Source organism: Agelaius phoeniceus (genome assembly GCF_051311805.1).
Source record: "Agelaius phoeniceus isolate bAgePho1 chromosome W unlocalized genomic scaffold, bAgePho1.hap1 SUPER_W_unloc_2, whole genome shotgun sequence".
In the NCBI taxonomy this organism is placed as follows: domain Eukaryota; kingdom Metazoa; phylum Chordata; class Aves; order Passeriformes; family Icteridae; genus Agelaius; species Agelaius phoeniceus.
The window spans coordinates 10,177,028-10,200,235 of NW_027509867.1; the positions used below are offsets into that span (position 1 = coordinate 10,177,028).

General features: G+C 52.7%; 1 pseudogene; it reads left to right on the top strand.

Moving 5' to 3' along the window:
- Positions 1 to 19,008: 19,008 nt before the first annotated feature.
- LOC143692756 (olfactory receptor 14J1-like) lies at positions 19,009 to 19,972 on the top strand (annotated as a pseudogene).
- The last annotated feature ends 3,236 nt before the right edge of the window (positions 19,973 to 23,208 follow it).

The window sequence follows — 23,208 nt, forward strand, 5'->3', positions numbered from 1 at the left end:
TAGGAAACTGAATACAAAGTCTTAAGAAATTTCTTACATTTTATCAAAATCCTAGACTTGGAAATATTCTATGACTGACCAGAACCCTTGAGCATGTCAGAGCTTCATGAACATTTCACCTCCCCTGCCCCAGAAATACTCAGAGTTGTACTCACAGGCTCTGCAGGCATTGGGATGTTCCAGCTTGAGGAGATGGCTCCAGGAGCTGCAGCTGCATTGTCCTGCAGCCAGAGGTTCCTGTGCCAAGGGCTGGCAGTGATTGTGCCCCAGGCACTTCTCAGCCCCTTCCCAGCCCTGACTGATTGAAGCTCTCTGTGCCTCTGGGCTGTGCCCGGGCTGGCTGCAGGCAGTGCCCCAGCCCTGCTGGGCTGGCACAAGAGCTGCTCATCCAGAGAAATGTGCTTTTGAAGCTCTTCTTGGTGAGCAGGAGCTGCCTCTGGGCCAGGAGCCCAGCCCAGCTCAGCAGCACAGACACAGCACAAGGACTTTAATCAGCCTCTGGAGCTTTGTGCTCAGGCCCTGAACATCAGTCCCTGAGAGGGAGCTGAAGAAACCTCTGCAGAACTCCAAGGCAGAATCCAACTCCAAACTTTCTTGGATTTTTAATGGGTCCCAGAGAGGGACACGAGTGAGAAAGTGTCCCCAGGCCCCAGGCAGAGCAGAGAACTGCAGGCAGTGATGACAGGTGGGGACAAAGAGAAGCCAAGTCTTGGTGCCCTGGGGCACAGCAGGGTCTGTGCCAGCAAGGGCTGGGAGGAGACACCTTGTCCTGAGGCCCTGAGGCCTCCTGGCACAGCCCCAGCCAGGCTGGGCACTGTCAGCCCCTTGTGCTGCCCTCAGCATCCCCCCCTAGCCCACATCCCAGTGGCCTCAAGGATCTGCTGCAAGGAGTCCCTGGGGAGCCTTGCTCAGCAATGGCCCTGGGGGCTCCTTCATGCTCCCTGCAGGGACTGCAGGTTTTTCAAAGGACTTTGGCTTTGGCTTTTGCCTTGGAATCTCTGAGAGGTTTGTGCAATCATGGCCTCCAATTATCTGCTGTAATTAGTCCCTGGAGAGGCTTTGTCAGGAACAACACTCAGTGGGGCTCATTAATGCTTTAAGGTACTCCAGTTATTTGAAGGTACTTGGTGTTTCCCTTTTGATACAGACTCTGTGAGAGGTTTGTGCAGTCATGGCCCCAATTATCTGCTTTAATGAGTCCCTGGAGAGCTTTGTACTGACACTCAGTGGGGCTCAGAAGCTTTGAGCTTCTCACATTTTTTAAGGTAGTTTGGAATTTCCTTCCAACACTGAGACTCTGAGAGGTTTTTGTGCCATCCTGGCCTCCAATTCTCTCCTCCAAGGAGTCCATGAGGAGCCTGTGTTGGGCATGGACCTCACTGAGACCCATTCCTGCTTTGAGACACTTTGGGGTTTTCTTCTGACTTTCACGCCTGGAAAGGTTTGTGCAATCTCCTCTCAGGCCCTGAGGTTCCAGGGCTCAGCTCCAAATGCACCACAGGGCTCATCAGGATGCGGCAAGTCCTGACAAACCATGGCTCTGCCTTGATTTCCCTCTGCTCTAATGCAGTTTATCAGGGCTGTATCTGGAGTGATTTTGGTTTGCTAATTTGAGATTTCTCAGCCAATGCATCTATTTGTGCAGTGGGATCAGTGTTGGCTAATTACCATTGCACTCACTGGAATATATTTACTCATTTCCTGCTGTGAGATAGGATTAGGAAAAAAGCAAAGTAGGCTCAAAATTTTAAAAGGGTATATAGAAAAGTTTATTACCAGTAAATAGAAGAAAGAGTAATAAGAATCTGAACACTTCTCCTCTCCCTACAACCTTTTCTTTCTTACTGACAATGCAAGGAGACAAAACCGGAAAGTTTCAGTCAGTTTACACCATCTAGAACAGTCTTTCTTCAGTTCACTTAGGGAGAGGAGTCTCTCTTTCATGCTATGGAGACTTCTCCATAAGAAAAATGTTCTCTTGTGGCTCTCAATTCCCACGAAGAGCAGCTGCCCAGAAAATCTGGAATAGTGAAGTCACTCCCATTTTTCACAGCTTTTCCCACAGCTGTTTTTATGGGCCATGTCAACTTATGGGGTATGAGTTTAAAGATGAGCTGTTCAAGAGCAAAGAATATCTTCATCTATTTCTGAAATCATCTTCATCTCTGAGAACAGAGATCTTCTTCTTCTCTCCATGAGGGCGCAGGATCTCATTACTCTTCTCTCTTTCTCTGTTTAAACTTCTCATGGGATCACAGCTACTTCAACATTTGCCTACTTTAGCATGGAGGTTTTTGCTGAACAGGTCATCTCCCCATATTTTCAATTAGTTATTGGGAAAAAGAGAGTCTGATGTATCAATTACATCCTTCCCCATAGCTTTACAAGAGGATTTCAGCCCCAAGATCAAGGCATCTCCTCATCCCTCCCATCTGGGACTCAACTTCCCCTTCACTGACCTCGGTGTCTTCATGTTGCTCCTCTGTGTGCCTGCAGTTTGTCCTTTTCTCTCACTGGAGGGAGGATGGAAGCACTGAAAGAGTTCATATCTCACCCGGGGCCTGCAGATGGTTCCGTGCCCCCGGCCGGGCTCGGTGCTTGCGGCCGGAGCTGTTTTACGATGGAGGTTTCTGCAGCGGCTGCGCTGGGGCTGTGTCAGGATGGGCCGCGCTGGGGCAGGGCCAGGATCTCAGCAGCCAGGCCAGAGCACAGCAGCAGCACGGCCGGGGGCCGATGGCTTCTCCTGCCCCTGCCCGGGGCTTGCGGCTGAAGCCCAAGGGTGGCAGAATCTTGGCCGAGCCGGCCCGGCCCGGGGCTGCTCCTGGGGCCCGGCAGATCCTGGCTGGGCCCGGGCTGGCGGCGGGGCAGGGCTCAGCAGGGCCCAGATGTTCCCAACTGCAGCCATGGCCCGGCCCGGCCTCAGCCCCGCGGCCTCCCCTGCCCTGCCCGGCAGCCGATGGGGCCTGGTGGGGTCCCTGAGAAGGGGCCCGGCCCCACGGCAGGAGCTGCCCAGCCCTGCTGGAACCCTGGATGCTGAGAAATTTAAACTTTCTCTGCTGAAAGGCACAGACCTGCAAGAGAACACTGCATTTGACATGAGGCTGTGGAGAAGGCTTCCAAAATTGATCAATAGCATTGGGATTATGGGTGTGTAGTTGGTTAGAAGTGTATAATATCACAGAAAAATCTTAAGACTTCGGGGTTTTGGAAGATAATAATAAATATGAAGCCAGATGGAGATTTTAGGGTTGAGACAGGTTGTTCTTCTTTACCTTCTTCCTTCTTCTTCACCTTCTTCTTCCTTCTTCTTCATGGGTTTGGGTGGTATTTTGTAATTGGACATAAAAGTCTGCATTGCAGGCTTCAAATGATCAATTATTGGGTTAAAAGGGAAAATAATTTGGGTATCTTTTCTTAATTGGATAGTTTAGCCTTAAAAGACCTTGTAACAAGAGATAGCCATTTTGTGCCCTGCTAATGAAAGATGCAGAACTCACGGCCTTAAGAATGTAACATGGGTAAGAAACAATAAACACCTGAGTCTGAACACGTACTGTCATCTCAAGTGCCTTCAATCCCGAGCCCAAGAGAAGTAGAAAAAGCAAGCAGAGAACCCACATGGCCCACCCTGGCTGAGATGGGGAGCTGGGCTGGCCTTGTTACCTCTGTGCCAGCCAGAAGGGAAAGAGACTCTCCCAGGCTTTCTCATCTTGAACATGTGTCTTCACAGAGGTGTGTACAGTTTCCTTCATGGTTTAACAGATTGTCAATTCTCAAAGCTGATTACTCATTGGTGTTTTGTCAGACATGGATGAAACTGCTAGCAGCTTCTCTTAGGACATCACTTCTGTGATGCAAAACCACCACAACAGCACAGAGCACAGAGCTCCTTTGTCCATATGTAGTGCTCATGTGCCCGACGCCTCAAAACCCCTCCTTAGGAGATCTCTGGGCACTCCCCAAGGTGTTTTCAAATGAAAACATTCAGCTCAGAGTCTAAGACAATCACCAGACGACAGGGCCAGCCTGACCTGTCTGTCCTAGCTACTTTTGTCTGGGAGCAATCCTTGGATATATGGAATTTGGGAGGCCAAATGCTAATTTTTGTCCATGGCCCTTGGACATGAAATCTGGTTCTTTTCCATAGGAATGAAGGAACAGAGCCCCAGTGTTTCAGGGGCAGATGAGAGGTGGCCACCAGAGGCCAAGGCCAGCCAGAGCTGGCACATTTTTTTCTGGAAGATACCATTGCATTAAGGAAATTGTTTAGGGAGAGTACCAAGTTTGGCAATGGGCATCTGTCACAATCCGCTCATACAAGTGGGGGTCGTGATGGTTCGTTAACTGATCTCAGAGTGAAAAAACAACACGAAGGGGATTTCAGTATTAATCAAATACATGCACCTTTTATTGAGTGCCCACAGCAAATGCAATAGAAGGATTTAGAAAGGAGATAAAGGATAGAGAGAGAGAGAAAGAGAGGGGGTGGATATAGCTACCAAATAGAGAGACTAAATCCTCATGTGGTCCAGCCAATAGATCTGTCTTGTCATGTCAGGGAGAATCTCAAAGTCTTGGTTAACTCAGGGGTCTATTATAGTCCTCTGCTGAGGGGGGAACAGGTAAAAGACAATGAAGAATAAGTTTATTGAAAACGGGTACAGACAGTCCATGTTCCAAAACAGGATAAGTCAATCTCAGCAGTGAGTGAGAGCAATTGTTTTCTTGGTCCAATGACCACACCTGGGCAAACATGTCACTTCAATCAGGCCAACCCCTCCCCATGTTAGGGTTATAGGGGTCTCAGTCTCAGTCCTTGGGAGGGGGCTTCAATCTCCGTCCATCATGGTGGTCGTGAAGCCGATGAAGGATTTTCCATGGGGGACCACCAAAGTTACCCCAGAAAGTTCATTTGGCCAAGAGGTGGGGAAATTCATGGGCTATTGTCATGAAGCAGGTGCCAGCATATAGGGTGAGCTGCCCCTTTGCCAGCCCCCTGCTCGAAGCAGCAACCATGGCAGCACTGCAAACACACCTGCAAACAATCCCTTGGTGAGCATCCACCGCAGCCAGGCCAGAGCTCCAGTCAGGGTCCTCAGGGTCCCGGTCTCTGTCCTTGTGACGATCGTGAGACAAATGAGGGAAACTTCAGACCGTCTCTTACAGCATCTGAAAACCCAGATGGTTCTTTCCATAGCAAGGAGAGCATGGAGCCCCAGTGCTCCAGGAGCTGATGAGAGGCAGCCCTTGACATCAGCCAGACCTTTCAGGTGGCCCCTGGGAGGCCAAACCAGCCAGGCCTGTTCCATGTTCCCTCAGTTCCATGGGGCCCCACAGTGTCCCAATGGTCCCTTGCTTCCCTGAGGCCCTGAGGTGTCATAATGCCCCCTTGGTGACACCAGGCCCTGAAGGGTCCCAATGGTCTCCATGGTTCCATCAGGCCCCACAGAGCCATAATGGTCTCTGGGTTCCATGAAGCCCCGCTGGGTCACCACAGCCCCTTGGTTCCATGGGCTCCAGTGGTGCCACAATGATCCCCTTGGTTCCATGAGGTCCCACAGTGTCCCAGTGATCTCCATGGGAAGGGAAGAACCGAGCCCCAGTGTTGCAGGGGCAGCCACCAGAGGCCAAGGGCAGCCAGGCTTGATGGTACTGGCAGATTGTGCCTGGGAGCAACCCTTGGATATCCAGAATTTTAGAGGTGGAATCCCAATTTCAGACATGGACACCTGGAGGATAAGGATGGTTGTTTTCCATAGGAAAGAAAGCATGGAACACTGATTCAACAGTGAGATTTGGGGATCTATGGGGGCTATTGGGGATCGTTTCTGCACCTCGTGACCCAACAGGAGCTTCTCTGATAAACGTTGCCTGAAGCTCCCACTGTGCCCATGACAGGAACCCCTGTGAGTATCTGGGACATCCCGGCTCTCTGGCAGCCTGGGGACTCCTGGGATGTCACCGTGGAGCCCCCGTGAGTGCCTGTGACAGATGGGTGCCTTTGCAGCCCAAGGTGCCCTGGGATGTCACCATGGAATGGCTGTGACTGCCTCTGACCACAGGGCTCTTTACCATCCCCAGAAAGCCCTGGGAGGTCTCCATGGAGCCCCCGTCTCTACATGTGACATTCCAGCTCTGGAACAGCCTGGAGATTCTTGGAATGTCCCCATGGAACCCCTCTGAGGGCCTGTGACAAATCTGATCCTTAGCAGGCAACCATCACCAGCCCCCTGTTGCTATGCTCTGTCCTTTGGCAGCTCCATGGAGACCCCATGCCAGGGCTGGTTGCCATGGACACCAGCTCAGGCCTGCAGCCAGAGCCCGTTGCCATGGCAACCATTGGCAGCCCCATCCCCAGGCTGATGGGATCCCAGAGCCACAGAATTGGCTGAGCTGGGAGGGACCCATCACGATCCTCCAGTCCAACTGCTGGCCCTGCACAGGACACCCCAACAATGCCAGCCTGGGCCTGGCAGCGCTGGCCAAACGCTGCTGCAGCTCAGAGAGCCCTGGAGCTGGGACCCTGCCCTGGGGAGCCTGGCCAGGGCCCCAGCAGCCTCTGGCCAAAAACCTTTTCCTGACATCCAACCTGAGCCTGCCCCGACTCAGCTGCAGCCGCTCCCTCCACTCCTGTCCCTGGGCACCAGAGGGAAGAGGTTCCCACAGCCCCAGCCAGGGACCCGCTCCCAAGGCTGCTGCCATGGCCACCAGGGCTGGCACCAGCTGGGATGCTCGCTTTCCACGAGCTGGGCTTCAGGAATGGGATTCCCCAATTTCCTGCTCCCGCTAAAACCGCGCTGCCCTCGCTGCCCTCCCGCCTCCCATGGAAAGCACAAAAGCCAAAGATCCCGGGCTGGGATAAGAACAATTTATTGGGAACAGCAACGGGATATGGAACAAAAAGGAGCAGAAACAATACTGATAACACAAGTGATAAGAAAAAGGGAAAACTACAACACAACTGACTGTCTCTTCCTGGCTACAATTTCCCCCTGCCTGGAAAGGACACCCTTCTTGTCAGGAGGGAGAGAGAGAGAGTCCCTTTCCTGCCAATGGCAATGACCTGAGGTGGGAGCGAATGTAATGTCACAGCCATAGCCAGACCCGCATGTTCTTCCATCCCACATCAGGTCATTGGCAGGGGCAGCAAAAGGGACTGTTGTCTTCCTACCATGGATCACAGGGAAAATGGATCCCCAGGGCTCTTCCCAACATGGGACCCCCAATGGGGAAAGAAGCTGGAGTGGTGCATGAAGCTCTTCCTGCAGCTGGGGCACTCGCAGAACTTCCCTTACTGGCGACTCCATTGGTGTCTGATCAAGTGAAAGCTCATGGACGAGCTCTTCCCATGATGTGGAGAACTCATCGGGCCTCTCCCCAGTATGGATGCGCTGGTGCCTGACGAGGGTGAATTTTTTCTTGAAGTCCTTCCCACAATCAGAGCAGCGGAAGGGCCTCTCATCCATGTGAATGCGCTCATGCAGGTAGAGATTGGAGCTGGTCTGAAATCTCTTCCCACAGGTGGGGCACGCGTAGGGCCTCTCCCCAGTGTGGATGCGCTGGTGCCTGATGAGGAGGGAGTTGCGCTTGAAGCCCTTCCCACAGTCAGGGCAGAGGAAGGGCCTCTCCTCTGAGTGAATTCGCTGGTGCTTGTAGAGATTGGAGCTGGTCCTAAACCTTTTCTGACACTGGGGACACTCATAGGGCCTCTCCCCAGTGTGGATGCGTTGGTGGATTACGAGGGTGGATCTGTGGCTGAAGCCCTTCCCACACTCCCCACACTCGTAGGGCCATTCCCCGGTGTGGATCATCTGGTGGCGGATCAGGTGGTTACTCTTGCTGAAGCTCTTCCCACACTCCAAGCACTTGTGGGGCTTCTCCCCATCACGAAGCTGCTCATGGGCCACCAGCTCTGAGCTCTGGCTGAAGCTCTGTCCACCTTCCTGGCTCAGGGTGGGTCTTTCCTCTTCAGAGCACACTGGGCTGGGTTTGGAGCCCATCCTCATGAAGGATTTCTGGGGATTTTCCTCCCCATTGGAATTCTGCACTGTGGAGTCACTCAAAACTGCCACTTCCACAAGGGTCTGCCATGGAGATTTTTCCTCCATGGTCTCCATGCTCAGCTCCTTGTCTGGGGGAGGAAGGACAAGGAGAGGATGGGATTTGCCTCCGTGCCAGAGGGAAGGGGAAGGAGATCCCCCCAGTGCATCCCCAGCAGGATGGGGTTGGCAGCAGGGTTGTCCTGCAGCCGGGGGCTTTGCTGGGCTGGGAGATGGAGCAGGAGAGAGGGGGAAAGGGGCACTGACTGCCTCCTCACCTGCCTGGGTGTCCCATGGCTCCCTCCTGTTTCTTGCAGCCTCCTCCTCCATCCTATCAAGGTTTGGGAATGGGAAATCCTGTTCTGGGAACCAAACAAAGGGTGCGCACATTGTCTTTTTTTCTGGTTAGAAGGCAAACCTGGGGGAGAGTCTAAGTCAGATATACAATTTTATAAGAAATTGAAGATCAAGGCAATGATACAGAAACACTGCCTTAAACTGACAGAGTCAGGATATAACCTGACACTCTGTTGCTGGTCAGGGTGGTGGCTGCAGTCCCATTAAATGGTGGCTGCAGTCCTGTTGGAGGGATGAACGTGATTCTGTCCAAGCAGTGATCCTGTAGAAGGGTCTGGTCTTCCTCTGAAGGTCCAGGGGTGGTTCTGGAGCTCTTGTCCTCTGGGAATCCAGTAGGCAAGCTGCTCCTGGTGTTGCAAGGCTCACCTTATATGCAGGTAGGAATGCTTGGATCCTCCCCCTGGGCGGAGCATCCCACAATGGGAGGATGGAATTTGATCAGTCCTGCAGTGACACTCAATGGCCCATTCACAGAAGATCTCTCCCCTGGAGGGCGTTATCAGGGCTGAGTCATGGAAGAGATCAAGAACACTGCCCCACCTGTTTATAGCAGTTGATGAAGATGGGGATTGAAAACATGCATTTGGTTCCATCTTACATTGCAACCTGAAACAGTGGGGGAATCCCTGCTCAGGGGGTGAACACCACCCCCCTTACCCAAACTGGCTCAGGTGTAAAACCCCCACCCTGGGAAGGCCACACACACAAGGGACAATGTCACACTTGCCCTGCTCCAGGGCAAATGGCATCTCTCTAATATTTTCTTAACCAGATTGCAAAATTATTTTGGCACCGTGAGTTCAGGGCACTGTTCTTTGACCCCGGTTGCCTTTGACAACAGCATGGTTCCTTCCTCTGAGGAGGTTGTGGGTCTCTCTGGAAACTTGGATGCAGCTTCGTCTGAGCGACCTATGGGAGAACTGATGAGGAAAATGGCTGTTGTGGTACTGGAGTGTAAAGAAAATACTTTGTTGTCCCTCCTTGAAAAGTTTGTTAAAATCACTGGAGGAAATGGAGCAAATGATACCAGCAAGACTGACAAGGTTCATTCACCACATGGTGAGGAACACAAGGCTGCTAAAAGTCCCACAAGAAGCCCAGCTCAAGTAGCTAAATTCCCAAATAACTACTGAATTCCCAGGCTTGGGTTTTTTCCAAATGTGAGAATCATTATTCTCTTCATCCCTGTCACCTTTGTGACAGCTACACAGAGCTTCCACTGCCTTTTAATAATATCTGTATTGGGCCGAATTTGCACTTTTCTTTAATTGTAACCTGCCAGCAGCTGAGCTGGAGCTGTGCAGGAACCAAGGAAACTTGGAATTGCCCCAGAATTGCTTCTATTGTCAGCCGGTGCTGCGGCGGCCGTGGGGCAGAGGGGTGGGAAAGGGGGGTCCGGGGTGGCAGTGGAGGAAATGCCGGGCCCGGGGGCTGAGCACAGGGCTGAGCACACAGAGATGGTTTTGTTCTTGCTGAGCTCGCATTGAGCCAAGGCCTGTCCTGCCCCTCATTCGGCCACGCTGGGGAGGGGCTGAGGGTGTGGGGGAGCTTGGGAGGGGACACAGCCAGGACAGGAGATCCCAGCTGACCCCAGGGATACCCCAGAGCACAGGACATCATGATCAGTGCATGAAGTGTGGGGAACAAGGAGGAAGGGGGCACATTTGCAGTGAGGGTTTTGTCTCCCCAGGTAACACTTAGGCAGGATTGGGCCCTGTTTCGCCAGTGGGCAGGGCCCGCACCAAAGACACAGACACCAACTTAACTTAAGGAACAGTGTAATTTAGATAATGCAAATTTGCAAAAAATTACAAAAATATTAGGTAGGCAAAGCAAATAATCATTAGTCAATAATTCCAAAAGAGAAGATGTTGAAATGAGTATCACACAACTGTCCATTTCTGGCTGCAGGCTCTGGAGATTCTATCTCTGCCTTCAATCAGGGTTGCATTCCCTAAAGAATCCTGGTACCAAATCCTGCTTTCCAAGGCTGGAACAGTGTCTCAGGTTTAGCTGGGTGTGTATTCAATTACCCTCTGTTAAAGGTGGGGCAATTATCATCTGTTAATTGAGCAGTTTACTTTATCTCTTCCACATGAATCCTCCCTCCAGGGAGATATCTTCTGTTAATGGGCCATTGAGTGTCACTGATAAAAATTCCATCATCCCATTGTGAGAAGCTCTGCCCAGAGGGAGAAGCCAAGCAATTCCTACCTGGATATAATCTGAGAATGTGAACAACAGAGTCAGCCTTCTCCCACAAGATTCCCAGAAGAGCAGCTTTCAGCTACACTGGATCCCAGAGGAAGACCAGGCCGATCGACGCCACAACTGGACCTTCAGAGGAAAACTCCACCCTTCCACAGGATCCCTGCTCCAACAGAACCACACCTGTCCCTGCAGGAGCACTGCAGCCACCATTTAACAGGAGTGCTACCAACACTCTGATCCACAGGGTGTCAGGTTGTATTCTTACTCTGTAAGTAGTTTTTAGTACTACTGCATTTGTATTTTTAATTTTCCTTCTGAAGAACTGTTATTCCTATTCCCATAGACTTTGCTTGACAGCCCCTTGTTTTGAAAATTATAATTCCAAGTGAAGGGATTAACATTTTCCATTTCAAGGGAGTCTCCTGCCTTCCTTAGCAGACACCTGTCTTTTCAAACTGACACAATGCCCTAGGACACCCAGGCAGGTGAGGAGGAAGTCAGTGCCCCTTTCCCCCTCTCTCCTGCTCCATCTCCCAGCCCAGCATGGCCCCCGGCTGCAGGACAACCCTGCTGCCAACCCCGTCCTGCCGGGGATGCACTGGGGGGATCTCCTTCCCCTTCCCTCTGGCATGGAGGCAAATCCCATCCTCTCCTTGTCCTTCCTCCCCCAGGGAAGAAGCTGAGGATGGAGACCAGGGAGGACAAATCCCCATGGCAGAACCTCGTGGAAGAGGCAGTTTTGAGTGGCTCCATGGTGCAGAATTCCAACGGGGAGGAAAAGCCCCAGAGTTTCCACAGGAGGAGGGGCTCAAAACCCAGCCCAGGCTGCTCTGAGGAGGAAAGACCCACCCTGAGCCAGGAAGGTGGACAGAGCTTCAGCCGGAGCTCAGAGTTGGTGGTCCATGGGCAGCTTCGTGATGGGGAGAAGCCCCACAAGTGCTTGGAGTGTTGGAAGAGCTTCAGGCAGAGCAGCACCCTGATCAGCCACCAGATGATCCACACTGGGGAATGGCCCTACGAGTGTGGGGAGTGTGGGAAGGGCTTCAGCTGCAGCTCTGCCCTCGTCACCCACCAACGCATCCACGCTGGGGAGAGGCCCTACGAGTGTCCCCAGTGTCAGAAGAGGTTTCAGACCAGCTCCAGTCTCCTCTGCCACCAGCGGATTCACATGAATGAGAGGCCCTTCTACTGCCCTGACTGCGGGAAGGGCTTCAAGCACAGCTCCACCCTCGTCACCCACCGGCGCATCCACACAGGGGAGAGGCCCTACGAGTGTCCCCAGTGTGGGAAGAGCTTCACCAGCAGCTCACACTTGACCAGACACCAACGGAGGCACCAGTAAAAGAAGCCCTGCACATGCCCCAACTGCAGGAAGAGCTTCATGCACTGCTCCAGCTTTATCCCCCATTGGAGACCTCACGTTGGTCAGAGCCTTGGTGATCCATGTTCCCTGTGATCCATGCTGGGAAGACACCTGGACCTTTTGTTGCACCTGCCAATGACCTGACGTGGGCTTGGAGAACAGGATGGTCTGGCCATGGTCCTGTCATTACATTCACTCCCACCTCAAGTCATTGCCAGGGGCGGGAAAGGGACTCTCTCTCTCTCTCTCTCTCCCCAGGGAGAAGGGTGTCCTTTCCAGACAGGAGGAAATACATTGCCAGGAAGACCTAGTTGTTGATGTTGTAGTTTTCTCTGTAAATAGTTTTACTTATCCCTTCTGTTATCAATATTGTTTCTGTTCCTGTTTGTTCCTTATCTCATTGCTGTTCCCAATAAATTGTTCTTCTCCCAGCCCGGGATCTTTGCCTTTTCTGCTTTCCATGGGAGGCGGGAGGGCAGCGAGGGCAGCGCGGTTTTAGCAGGAGCAGGAAATTGGGGAATCCCATTCCTGAAGCCCAGATCGTGGAAACCGAGCATCCCAGCTGGTGCCAGCCCTGGTGGCCATGGCAATCACCCCTGGCATGGGGTCTCCATGGAGCTGCCAAGGGACTAAGCATAGCAACAGGGGGCTGGTGATGGTTTCCTGCTAAGGATCAGATTTGTCACAGGCCCTCAGAGGGGTTCCTTGGGGACTTTCCAAGAGTCTCCAGGCTGTTCCACAGCTGGAATGTCACAGGCAGGGACAGGGGCTCCATGGAGACCTCCCAGGGCTTTCTGGGGATGGTAAAGAGCCCTGGGGTCAGAGGCAGTCACAGCCATTCCATGGTGACATCCCAGGGCACCTTGGGCTGCAAAGGCACCCATCTGTCCCAGGCACTCACGGGGGCTCCACGGTGACATCCCAGGAGTCCCCAGGCTGCCAAAGAGCTGGGATGTCCCAGACACTCACAGGGGTTCCTGTCATGGGCACAGTGGGAGCTTCAGGCAACATTTATTAGAGAAGCTCCTGCTTGGTCACGAGGTGCAGAAACGATCCCCAATACTCTCCATAGATCCCCAAATCTCACTGTTGAATCAGTGTTCCGTGCTTTCTTTCCAATGGAAAACAACCATCCTTATCCTCCAGTGTCCATGTCTGAAATTGGGATTCCACCTGCAAAATTCCCGATATCCAAAGGTTACTCCCAGGCACAATCTGCCAGTACCATCAAGCCTGGCTGGCCTTGGCCTCTGGTGGCTGCCCCTGCAACACTGGGGCTGGGTTCTTTTCTTCCCATGGAGATCACTGGGACACTGTGGGGACCTCATGGAACCAAGGGGATCATTGTGGCACCACTGGAGCCCATGGAACCAAGGAGCCATGGTGACACAGCGGGGCTTCATGGAACCCAGAGACCATTATGGCTCTGTGGGGCCTGATGGAACCATGGAGACCATTGGGACCCTTCAGGGCCTGGTGTCACCAAGGGGGCATTATGGCACCTCAGGGCCTCAGGGAAGCAAGGGACCATTGGGACACTGTGGGGCCCCATGGAACTGAGGGAACATGGAACAGGCCTGGCTGGTTTGGCCTCCCAGGGGTCCCCTGACAGGTCTGGCTGATGTTGCAATATCAAGGGCTGCCTCTCATCAGCTCCTGGAAAACTGGGGCTCTGTGCTTTTCTTGCTATGGAAAAGAACTGTCCCCCTTTTCCGATGCCCATTGCCAAAATTGGAACTCTCCCTAAAGCAATTCCTATATGCAAGGATTTCACTCAGAACAAAATCCTGCTTGCTCTGGCTGGCCTTGGCCTCTTGTGGCCATTTCTCATCTGCCCCTGAAACACTGGGGCTCTGTTCCTTCCTTCCTATGGAAAAGAACCGGCTTTCAGGTCCAGGGACCATGGCCAAAATTAGAATTTGGCCTCTCAATTCTGTTTATCCAAGGACTGATCTCAGACAAAAGTAGCCAGGACAGACAGGTCAGGCTGGCCCTGTCCTCTGGTGATTTTCTTAGACTCTGAGCTGAATGTTTTCATTTGAAAACACCTTGGAGAGGGCCCAGAGATCTCCCAGGGAGGTATTTTGAAACCTCGGGCACATGAGCACTATATATGGACAAAGGAGCTCTGTGCTCTGTGCAGTTGTGGTTTTGCATCACGAAAGTGATGTTCTAAGAGAAGCTGCTAGCAGTTTCCTCCATGTCTGACCAAAAAAACAATCAGTAATTATCTTAGAGAATTGACAATCTGTTAAACTATGAAGGAAACTGTACACGCCTCTGTGAAGACACATGTTAAAGATGAGAAAGCCTGGGAGGGTCTCTTTCCCTTCTGGCTGGCACAGAGGTAACAAGGCTGACCCGGCCCCGTCTCAGCCAGGCCGGGCCGGGCGGCTCCTGCCGTGGGGCCGGGCCCCTTCCCAGGGACCCCGCCAGGCCCCATCGGCTGCCGGGCAGGGCAGGGGAGGCCGCGGGGCCGAGGCCGGGCCGGGCCATGGCTGCAGTTGGGAACATCTGGGCCCTGCTGAGCCCTGCCCCGCCGCCAGCCCGGGCCCAGCCAGGATCCGCCGGGCCCCAGGAGCAGCCCCGGGCCGGGCCGGCTCGGCCAAGATTCTGCCACCCTTGGGCTTCAGCCGCAAGCCCCGGGCAGGGGCAGGAGAAGCCATCGGCCCCGGCCGTGCTGCTGCTGTGCTCTGGCCTGGCTGCTGAGATCCTGGCCCTGCCCCAGCGCGGCCCATCCTGACACAGCCCCAGCGCAGCCGCTGCAGAAACCTCCATCGTAAAACAGCTCCGGCCGCAAGCACCGAGCCCGGCCGGGGGCACGGAACCATCTGCAGGCCCCGGGTGAGATATGAACTCTTTCAGTGCTTCCATCCTCCCTCCAGTGAGAGAAAAGGACAAAGTGCAGGCACACAGAGGAGTAACATGAAGACTCCGAGGTCACTGAATAGGAAGTTGAGTCCCCGATGGGAGGTATGAGGAGATGCCTTGATCTTGGGGCTGAAATCCTCTTGTTAAGCTGTGGAGAATGATGTAATTAATATATCAGACTCTCTTTTTCCCTAAAACTAATTGAAAATATGGGGAGATGACTTGTTCAGCAAAAACCTCCATGCTAAAGTAGGCAAATGTTGAAGTAGCCGTGATCCTATGAGAAGTTTAAACAGAGAAAGAGAGAAGAGTAATGAGATCCTGTGTCCTCAGGGAGAGAAGAAGAAGATCTCTGTTCTCAGAGATGAAGATGATTTTGTGAAATAGGTGAAGAGAATATTTGCTCTTGAACAGCTCATCTTTAAACTCATACCCCATAAGTTGACATGGCCCATAAAAACAGCTGTGGGAAAAGCTATGAAAAATGGGAGGGACTTGACAATTGCAGATTTTCTGGGCAGCTGCTCTTCATGAGAATTGAGAGCCACGAGCAAATGTTTTTCTTATGGAGAAGTCTCCATAGCATGAAAGCGAGACTCCTCTCCCTAAGCGAACTGAAGAAAGACTGTTCTAGATGGTGTAAACTGACTGAAACTTTCAGGTTTTGTCTCCTTACATTGTCAGTAAGAAAGAAAATGTTGTAGGGAAAGGAGAAGTGTTCAGATCCTTATTACTCTTTCTTCTTTTTACTGGTAATAAACTTTTCTGTATACCCTTTTAAAATTTTGAGCCTACTTTGCCTTTCTCCTAATCCTATCTCACAGCAGGAAATGAATAAATATATTCCAGTGAGTGCGATGGTAATTAGCCAACACTGATCCCACTGCACTGATAGGTGCATTGGTGAGAAATCTCAAATTAGCAAATGAAAAATCACTCCAGATACATCCTTGATAAACTGCATTAGAGCAGAGGGAAATCAAGGCAGAGCCATGGTTTGTCAGGATTTGCTGCATCCTGGTGAGCCCTGTGGTGCATTTGGAGCTGAGCCCTTGAACCTCAGCGCCTGAGAGGAGATTGCACAAACCTTTCCAGGAGTCAAAGTCAGAAGAAAACCCCAAAGTGTCTCAAAGCATGAATGGGTCTCAGTGAGGTCCATCCCCAACACAGGCTCCTCATGGACTCCTTGGAGGAGAGAATCGGAGGCCAGGATTGACCAAAAACATCTCAGAGACTCAGAGTGGAAAGGAAATTCAAAACTACCTTAAAATTTTTGAGAAGCTCAAAGCATTACTGAGCACCACGGAGTACAGAGCTCTCCAGGGACTCATTAAAGCAGATAATTGGAGCCATGATTGCACAAACCTCTCACAGAGTCTGTATCAAAAGGGAAACACCAAGTACCTTAAAATAACTGAAGTACTTGAAGCATTAATGAGCCCACTGAATGTTGTTACTGATAACGGCTCTCCAGGGACTCATTAGGCAGATAATTGGAACCTGTAAATGCACAATCTTTCTCATAGAGTCTGTATCAAAAGGGAAAGAGGAAGTAGCTTAAAAAACTTAAGTACCCTGAAGTATTAATGAGTCCCAATCAATGCTGCAACCTGCAGAGAATCTCCAGGGACTAATTACAGCAGATAATTGGAGGCCAAGTTTGCACAAACCTCTCAGAGACTCCATGGCAAAAGCCAAACCCAAAGTCCTTTGAAAAACCTGCAGTCCCTGCAGGGAGCATGAAGGAGCCCCCAGGGCCATTGCTGAGCAAGGCTCCCCAGGGACTCCTTGCAGCAGATCCTTGAGGCCACTGGGATGTGGGCTAGGGGGGGATGCTGAGGGCAGCACAAGGGGCTGCCAGTGCCCAGCCTGGCTGGGGCTGTGCCAGGAGGCCCCAGGGCCTCAGCACAAGGTGTCTCCTCCCAGCCCTTGCTGGCACAGACCCTGCTGTGCCCCAGGGCACCAAGACTTGGCTTCTCTTTGTCCCCACCTGTCATCACTGCCTGCAGTTCTCTGCTCTGCCTGGGGCCTGGGGACACTTGCTCAGTCGTGTCCCTCAGTGGGACCCATTAAAAGTCCAAGAAACTTTGGAGTTGGATTCTGCCTTGGAGTTCTGGAGAGGTTTCTTCAGCTCCCTCTCAGGGCCTGATGTTCAGGGCCTGAGCACAAAGCCCCAGAGGCTCATTAAAGTCCTTGTGCTGTGTCTGTGCTGCTGAGCTGGGCTGGGCTCCTGGCCCAGAGGCAGCTCCTGCTCACCAAGAAGAGCTTCAAAAGCACATTTCTCTGGATGAGCAGCTCTTGTGCCAGCCCAGCAGGGCTGGGGCACTGCCTGCAGCCAGCCCAGGCACAGCCCAGAGGCACAGAGAGCTTCAATCAGTCAGGGCTGGGAAGGGGCTGAGAAGTGCCTGGGGCACAATCACTGCCAGCCCTTGGCACAGGAACCTCTGGCTGCAGGACAATGCAGCTGCAGCTCCTGGAGCCATCTCCTCAAGCTGGAACATCCCAATGCCTGCAGAGCCTGTGAGTACAACTCTGAGTATTTTTGGGGCAGGGGAGGTGAAAGGTTCATGAAGCTCTGACATGCTCAAGGGTTCTGGTCAGTCATAGAATATTTCCAAGTCTAGGATTTTGATAAAATACAAGAAATTTCTTAAGACTTTGTATTCAGTTTCCTACTATTGAAGAATGGTAGGGAGGTGGTGATAAATATTAAAGGATGATTATAAATTTTGACAGTTGCCTGTAATATCTGACCTGGTAAATTTTGCTTATGAATTATTATTTATGAAATTTTGAAAGTTCCCAAGACATCTGAACTGTTGCTTTTAGTGACCAATAGGTTCACAGGAGATCCCTAAAGTGCTTTCAGCCACTCTGCCCATGGACAGCAGCAGCATCACCTTTGCTGGAGCCATCAGGCTCAGTCTGAGCTGTCCTTTCTCCAAGCTGCAAACAGAACCTGCCCCCCGCCAGTGCCCTGCAAACAGGCAGGGTTCTGTAGGGCCAAGGAGAGTGCACAGAGATTTGGGCTCTGTGAGTGCTGGCAGGGAGAGATCAGGCACAGGGAAACACCTGCAGGAGGAAAATCTCCAGGAGGCAGAGAGAAGATCAGGCAATGAGAGAAAACAAAGCCCAGCAATGCTGTGGCAGGGAGAGTTTAGAAATGCCCACAGGAGCCCCTGCAGTGCAGCCCCTCCCTCTGAACAAGCCCCCTCCCTCCTGTGCCCCAGCCAAGCCTCTGCCCTCAGGGCCGGGGCTCCAAGGCGTGCAGCCCCTCCTGTGCAGGCAGAGCTGCAGCAGAGCCGTGGGGCAGCTCTGCAGCCCCGGGCCCAGTTCCCTCTGCAGAGCACAGGGCTGGGAGCAGCTGCCCGGCCCTGGGGGCTCTGGCAGGGGCACAGCTGGCTCAGGGTGACGCTGTCCCCAGGGCCCGGCTCTGGGCAATGCTGTCAGTGCAGCCAGGGAAGGAGCTGCATCTCCCTTCATCCAATGCCATCAGAAGGACACTTGGGAGTCTCCCTGAGATTTCAGTCCAGGCTGGGAGCTTCAATCCAGGGTGCAAACCTGTCCTAGAGCTGCATCTCCCACAATCCAATGCCATCAGAAGGACACTTGGAAATCTCCCTGAGATTTCAGTCCAAGCTGGGAGCTTCAATCCAGGATGCAAACCTGTCCTAGAGCATCTCTGAGTTATGAGATTGATGGGGAATAGCAGAGGTGTTGTGACACTGAAAATGCTGCTGGGTTGGTGAAATGAGCAACGTGAGTCCTTGGCCACAAATGTGGAGCTGGGCTGTGGTGGATCCATCTGCTCTCAGCAGCACCTGGGGAATTTTAAAGGAAAACATGGTGGGGGTGATCACCATCCAACTTAGAAAGTTTAAACCCAGAGAAATTCTGAACAGGTCAGAATGACAGATTATCTTCCCTCACTCTCTGCTCATCACTTTGCCACTCAGAACGTGCTCTGTTTTCCCTGAGGGCAGTGGAAATCCTGAGGGTTTCTGATAACCAAGAACACCAGCAGAGGTATGGGGGAGCTTATAAAGAAAACACCAGAACTCTTGAACACAGAAGTGTGTCTATGTGTGTTCCAGGGGAGGGTGTATGGGAAAAGGCTTTGATTTTGGTTACCAGTATCTCTTCCGACTCTTCACTGTCCTTTTCTCCATGAACAGGTGCCCATGTGCAGCCCCAGCAAATGTCCAACAGCAGCTCCATCAGGCACTTCCTGCTGCTGGCATTGGCAGACACGCGGCAGCTGCAGCTCCTGCACTTCTGCCTCTTGCTGGGCATCTCCCTGGCTGCCCTCCTGGGCAACGGCCTCATCATCAGCGCCGTAGCCTGCGGCCACCACCTGCACACGCCCATGTTCTTCTTCCTGCTCAACCTGGCCCTTGCTGACCTGGGCTCCATCTGCACCACTGTCCCCAAAGCCATGCACAATTCCCTCTGGGACACCAGCAACATCTCCTACACTGGATGTGCTGCACAGCTCTTTTTCTTTGCTTTTTTTGTTTCAGCAGAGTTTTCCCTCCTGACCGTGATGTGCTACGACCGCTACGTGTCCATCTGCAAACCCCTGCACTACGGGACCCTCCTGGGCAGCAGAGCTTGTGCCCACATGGCAGCAGCTGCCTGGGCCAGTGCCTTTCTCTATTCACTGCTGCACACAGCCAATACATTTTCCCTGCCCCTGTGCCATGGCAATGTCCTGGGCCAATTCTTCTGTGAAATCCCACAGATCATCAAGCTCTCCTGCTCAGACACAAACCTGAGGGAATTTGGGCTTGTTGCTTTTAGTGCTTTTCTTTTTTTGGGTTGTTTTGTGTTCATAGTTTTCTCCTATGTGCAGATCTTCAGGGCTGTGCTGAGGATCCCCTCTGAGCAGGGACGGCACAAAGCCTTTTCCACCTGCCTCCCTCACCTGGCTGTGCTATCCCTGTTCATCATCACTGCCACATTTGCTCACCTGAAGCCCCCCTCCATGTCCTCCCCATCCCTGGATCTGGCCCTGTCAGTTCTGTACTCGGTGGTGCCTCCAGCCCTGAACCCCCTCATCTACAGCCTGAGGAACCAGGAGCTCAAGGATACCCTGAGAAAAATGATTACTTTATCTTTTCAGAAACAATAAACTCTCTCTTTTCTGCTTCAGAACCTTCAGAATGTAATTCTTTACAATCTCTCGGCCATTTTTTCCTATTTGTCCATTTTTTCATTGGGACTTTTTCTTATTATTTTTCCGTGTTATAATGTTTTTTATAAAATGCTGTAATACTCCACTGAGCATTTCTACATCTACTTTTTTTTGAAACACCAAGACTTTAAGGAGGCTTGATCCCTGTGAATTTGAATAAAATCCACTGTCTGCCCTGCCTTGTGTGTCCAAGGCATTTCCTCAGCCCTTCTCTGGCTCTGCAGGGGCAGTGCCTGTGAGCAGAGGCTGAGGGAAGGGGCTCCCAGCACAGCAGCACGGCCAGGGACAATGGCCCTGCCTCTTTGCACATCTGCTCCCCCCAGCTCCACACTCCCCTCCCCAGCCCTGCTGTGGGTGCAAGGCCAGAGTGCTCTGGCAGCTTGGTCCCTGTCCTGCTGCGTGTCCCTGCTGTGACCTCAGGCAGGGACAGGCCATGGGCACTGCTGGGACACAGCTGGGCTCCAGCCCAGCAGCTCCATCAGCAAAGGGCATCTCCTGAGGGCAGGGCAGGGAGGCTTTGCTCTCCTCCAGAGTCACTCTCAGGACTCTCAAGAGGTTCCTTGTGTTCCTTGCTCTCCCAGGGCTCAGTGGGATGAGATCAGGGTCTCACTGGGGCGTTCAGGGGACTCAGGTCTGGGTCAGGTTTTGCTGGTTGGTGGCCAGTGCCCATCAGATGCTGAATGGTCTGTGCTGAACCTTCCTCTGCAGCTTGTGCCAGGGCTGATGGCAGGGGAATGTTTGTCTGGAGGGCCTTGGGAGCTGCAGGAGAGCACAGGGGACCTGCAGGGACGGAGTGTGCCAGGGACCAGCAGGGAGTGGAGCTCACTGGGCACAGGCCTGGCCAGGGTGGGGTCACCCTGAGATCAAGGCCTGAATGTCTGCTGTGAGCCAGGAGAGCTCTGCAGCCCAGGGACACAGCAGGCACAGGGAAAGGAGTCTGGGCACTGACTCCTCTGCCCCTCAGGGATCTCCCCCAGGAGGATCCAGGGCAGCCCTGAGCCCCTCTGGCAGCCCTGGAACAAGGCAGGCACCTCTGAGCCCCTCCATGGCCCCGCAGAGCCCGTGTGGGAGGGGGTCAGGGCAGGAGCACCCTCAGCTGCCTCTGTGTCCCAGGCTGAGCAGCAGAGCCCAGCAGAGGCAGCCCAGGGCCCCGGGCAGCACAGCCCCCGTGCTCTGCAGAGCAGCAGCCCCAGCTCGGGGCTCTGGGAAGCAGGGCAGGGCTGCAGCAATGGCTGCTCGGGCCAGCACAGACGTGTTCCCCTGGGAAAGGCTCTGGGGGCAGCTGGCATGGGCCAGGAGCAGGGCAGGAGCCCGTGGGGGTGCAGAGGAGCCCTGGCAAGAGGCTGCCCTGTCCCTGGGCCAGCAGGAGCTGCCTGAGGAGCCCCGGGGCCAACTCTGCTGCTGGGCTGGGCAGCGGGGCTGGCCCTGGGGCTGCAGGAGCTGCCTGAGCTGAGCATCTGCTGAGCATCCCAGACACAGAGTGGCTGTCCCTGACCTCCAGGGCCTCCAGTTCCTGCTGCAGGGCCTGACCTGACTCTGCTGCTCTGCTGGGCTGGGGCAGGGGCAGGGAGGGGAAAACAATGGACCCTTGACCCCACGAGTCTCCACAGAGTCAGAATAGTCTCAGTGGTTCCATGGAGCCCCATAGTGTCACCATGGCCCCTTGGTTCCATGGAGCCCCATAGGGTCACCACGGTCCCCTGGTACAGGAGGCCCTGCAGTGTCACAAGGGCCCCCTTGGTTCTATGGAGCCCACAGGGTCAGTTTTGCCAGTGGGCAGGGTCAGCACCAAACACACAGACACTAACTGAAGGAATTGTGTAATTTATCTAATGTATGTCTGCAAAAAATTACAATAGGAGAGGCTCAGCAAAGCACATAATCGTTAGAAAATAATTACAAAAGCAGAAGCTCAGCAATGCACCCAACCATCCCCACCAAAGATTGCCTGCAGTGATTGAGAAAGATCCAGCCCCAGTCACCCTCAGCCTTTACCATCCCCCAGACCCACACAGCAGCTGGGGAAGCTGTCACAGCCAAGGGCTGCAGAGCCACTCCTGGGCACTGGCAATTCCTGCAGGTGCCTCCAGCCCCAGGTGAGGCTCCAACCCCGCTGGGAGAGGGCCCAGCTCTGACAGTGCTGAATGGACAAACTGACAGCACTGCTAGTGTGGCAACATCTGGTTTCATCCTCCTCTTGGGTCCCTCCCAAAGCCTGGCCAGGGCCCCAGGAGGAGCCAAGGGAGGTGACTTTGACCATTCAGACCCAAACAAGGCCAGATGAGGCCTTTTCTGGTTTCCAAATACAAAAAAAAGTAAATCCATATTTCACCAATGAACATTTATAGAGATTATATTGCTAATAATGATTCATTGATGAGTGGATACAAATATTACCTTTGGTTGAAAGGTTCATCTGGAGCTCAGCTTTGCCTCAGGGCTTGTTGTTCAGGCCTCACTCAGGGCCTGGTGAGGCCTCAGTGCTTCAATCAGTGCTTTGACCTACAGATGAACTGCAACCTTCAGAACAATTTCAATAACACAGTTTAGATTTAGGTATTAGGCACAAAGGCATCACCTCTTGTTCTTCAATTAAGTGCTGCTCAAGTTCATTACTCAGAGCTATAATTTTAATTCCTTTTAAAACATGCTTAATTAGTTGCTATTCTCTGTTCTTTTCAAATTCCCCTTTTTTCCTTGAGACTGTGTCTCTTTTCAGACAAGTCCCAGTACTCCATTTCCAGCACAAGGCGTCACAACAACTCCAACATGGAATCATAACACACCAAGTGCTCACAATGCAATGATTGCAGTGACTGCCACGAATGCACTTCACAGCAGCCTCCAATTTGGGAGCCAATCCCACCATGAGGAATTTTCTTCTTTCTGACTGTCTTCTACTCATCTTTCTATTGAGGTGATTCCTGATTGTTGGACCTCAAACCCAGCACTGACAGACATTCCTGCAACATTCCTGTCCTGGAATAGCCCAGGATCCTCCCTGGCCAGCAAGCAGATAATCCAAGGCCGTGCAGTTTTGGAGAGCCCCATTTGTGTTTGTTGGAGCTCGCAGGATGTGCTGTTGGATATTTTAACAGCATCACTTCTTACTTCTTCTAATAATTGATTTAGTTCATTAATGTGAATTGGGTGCAGCCGTGCACAGCCAGGGG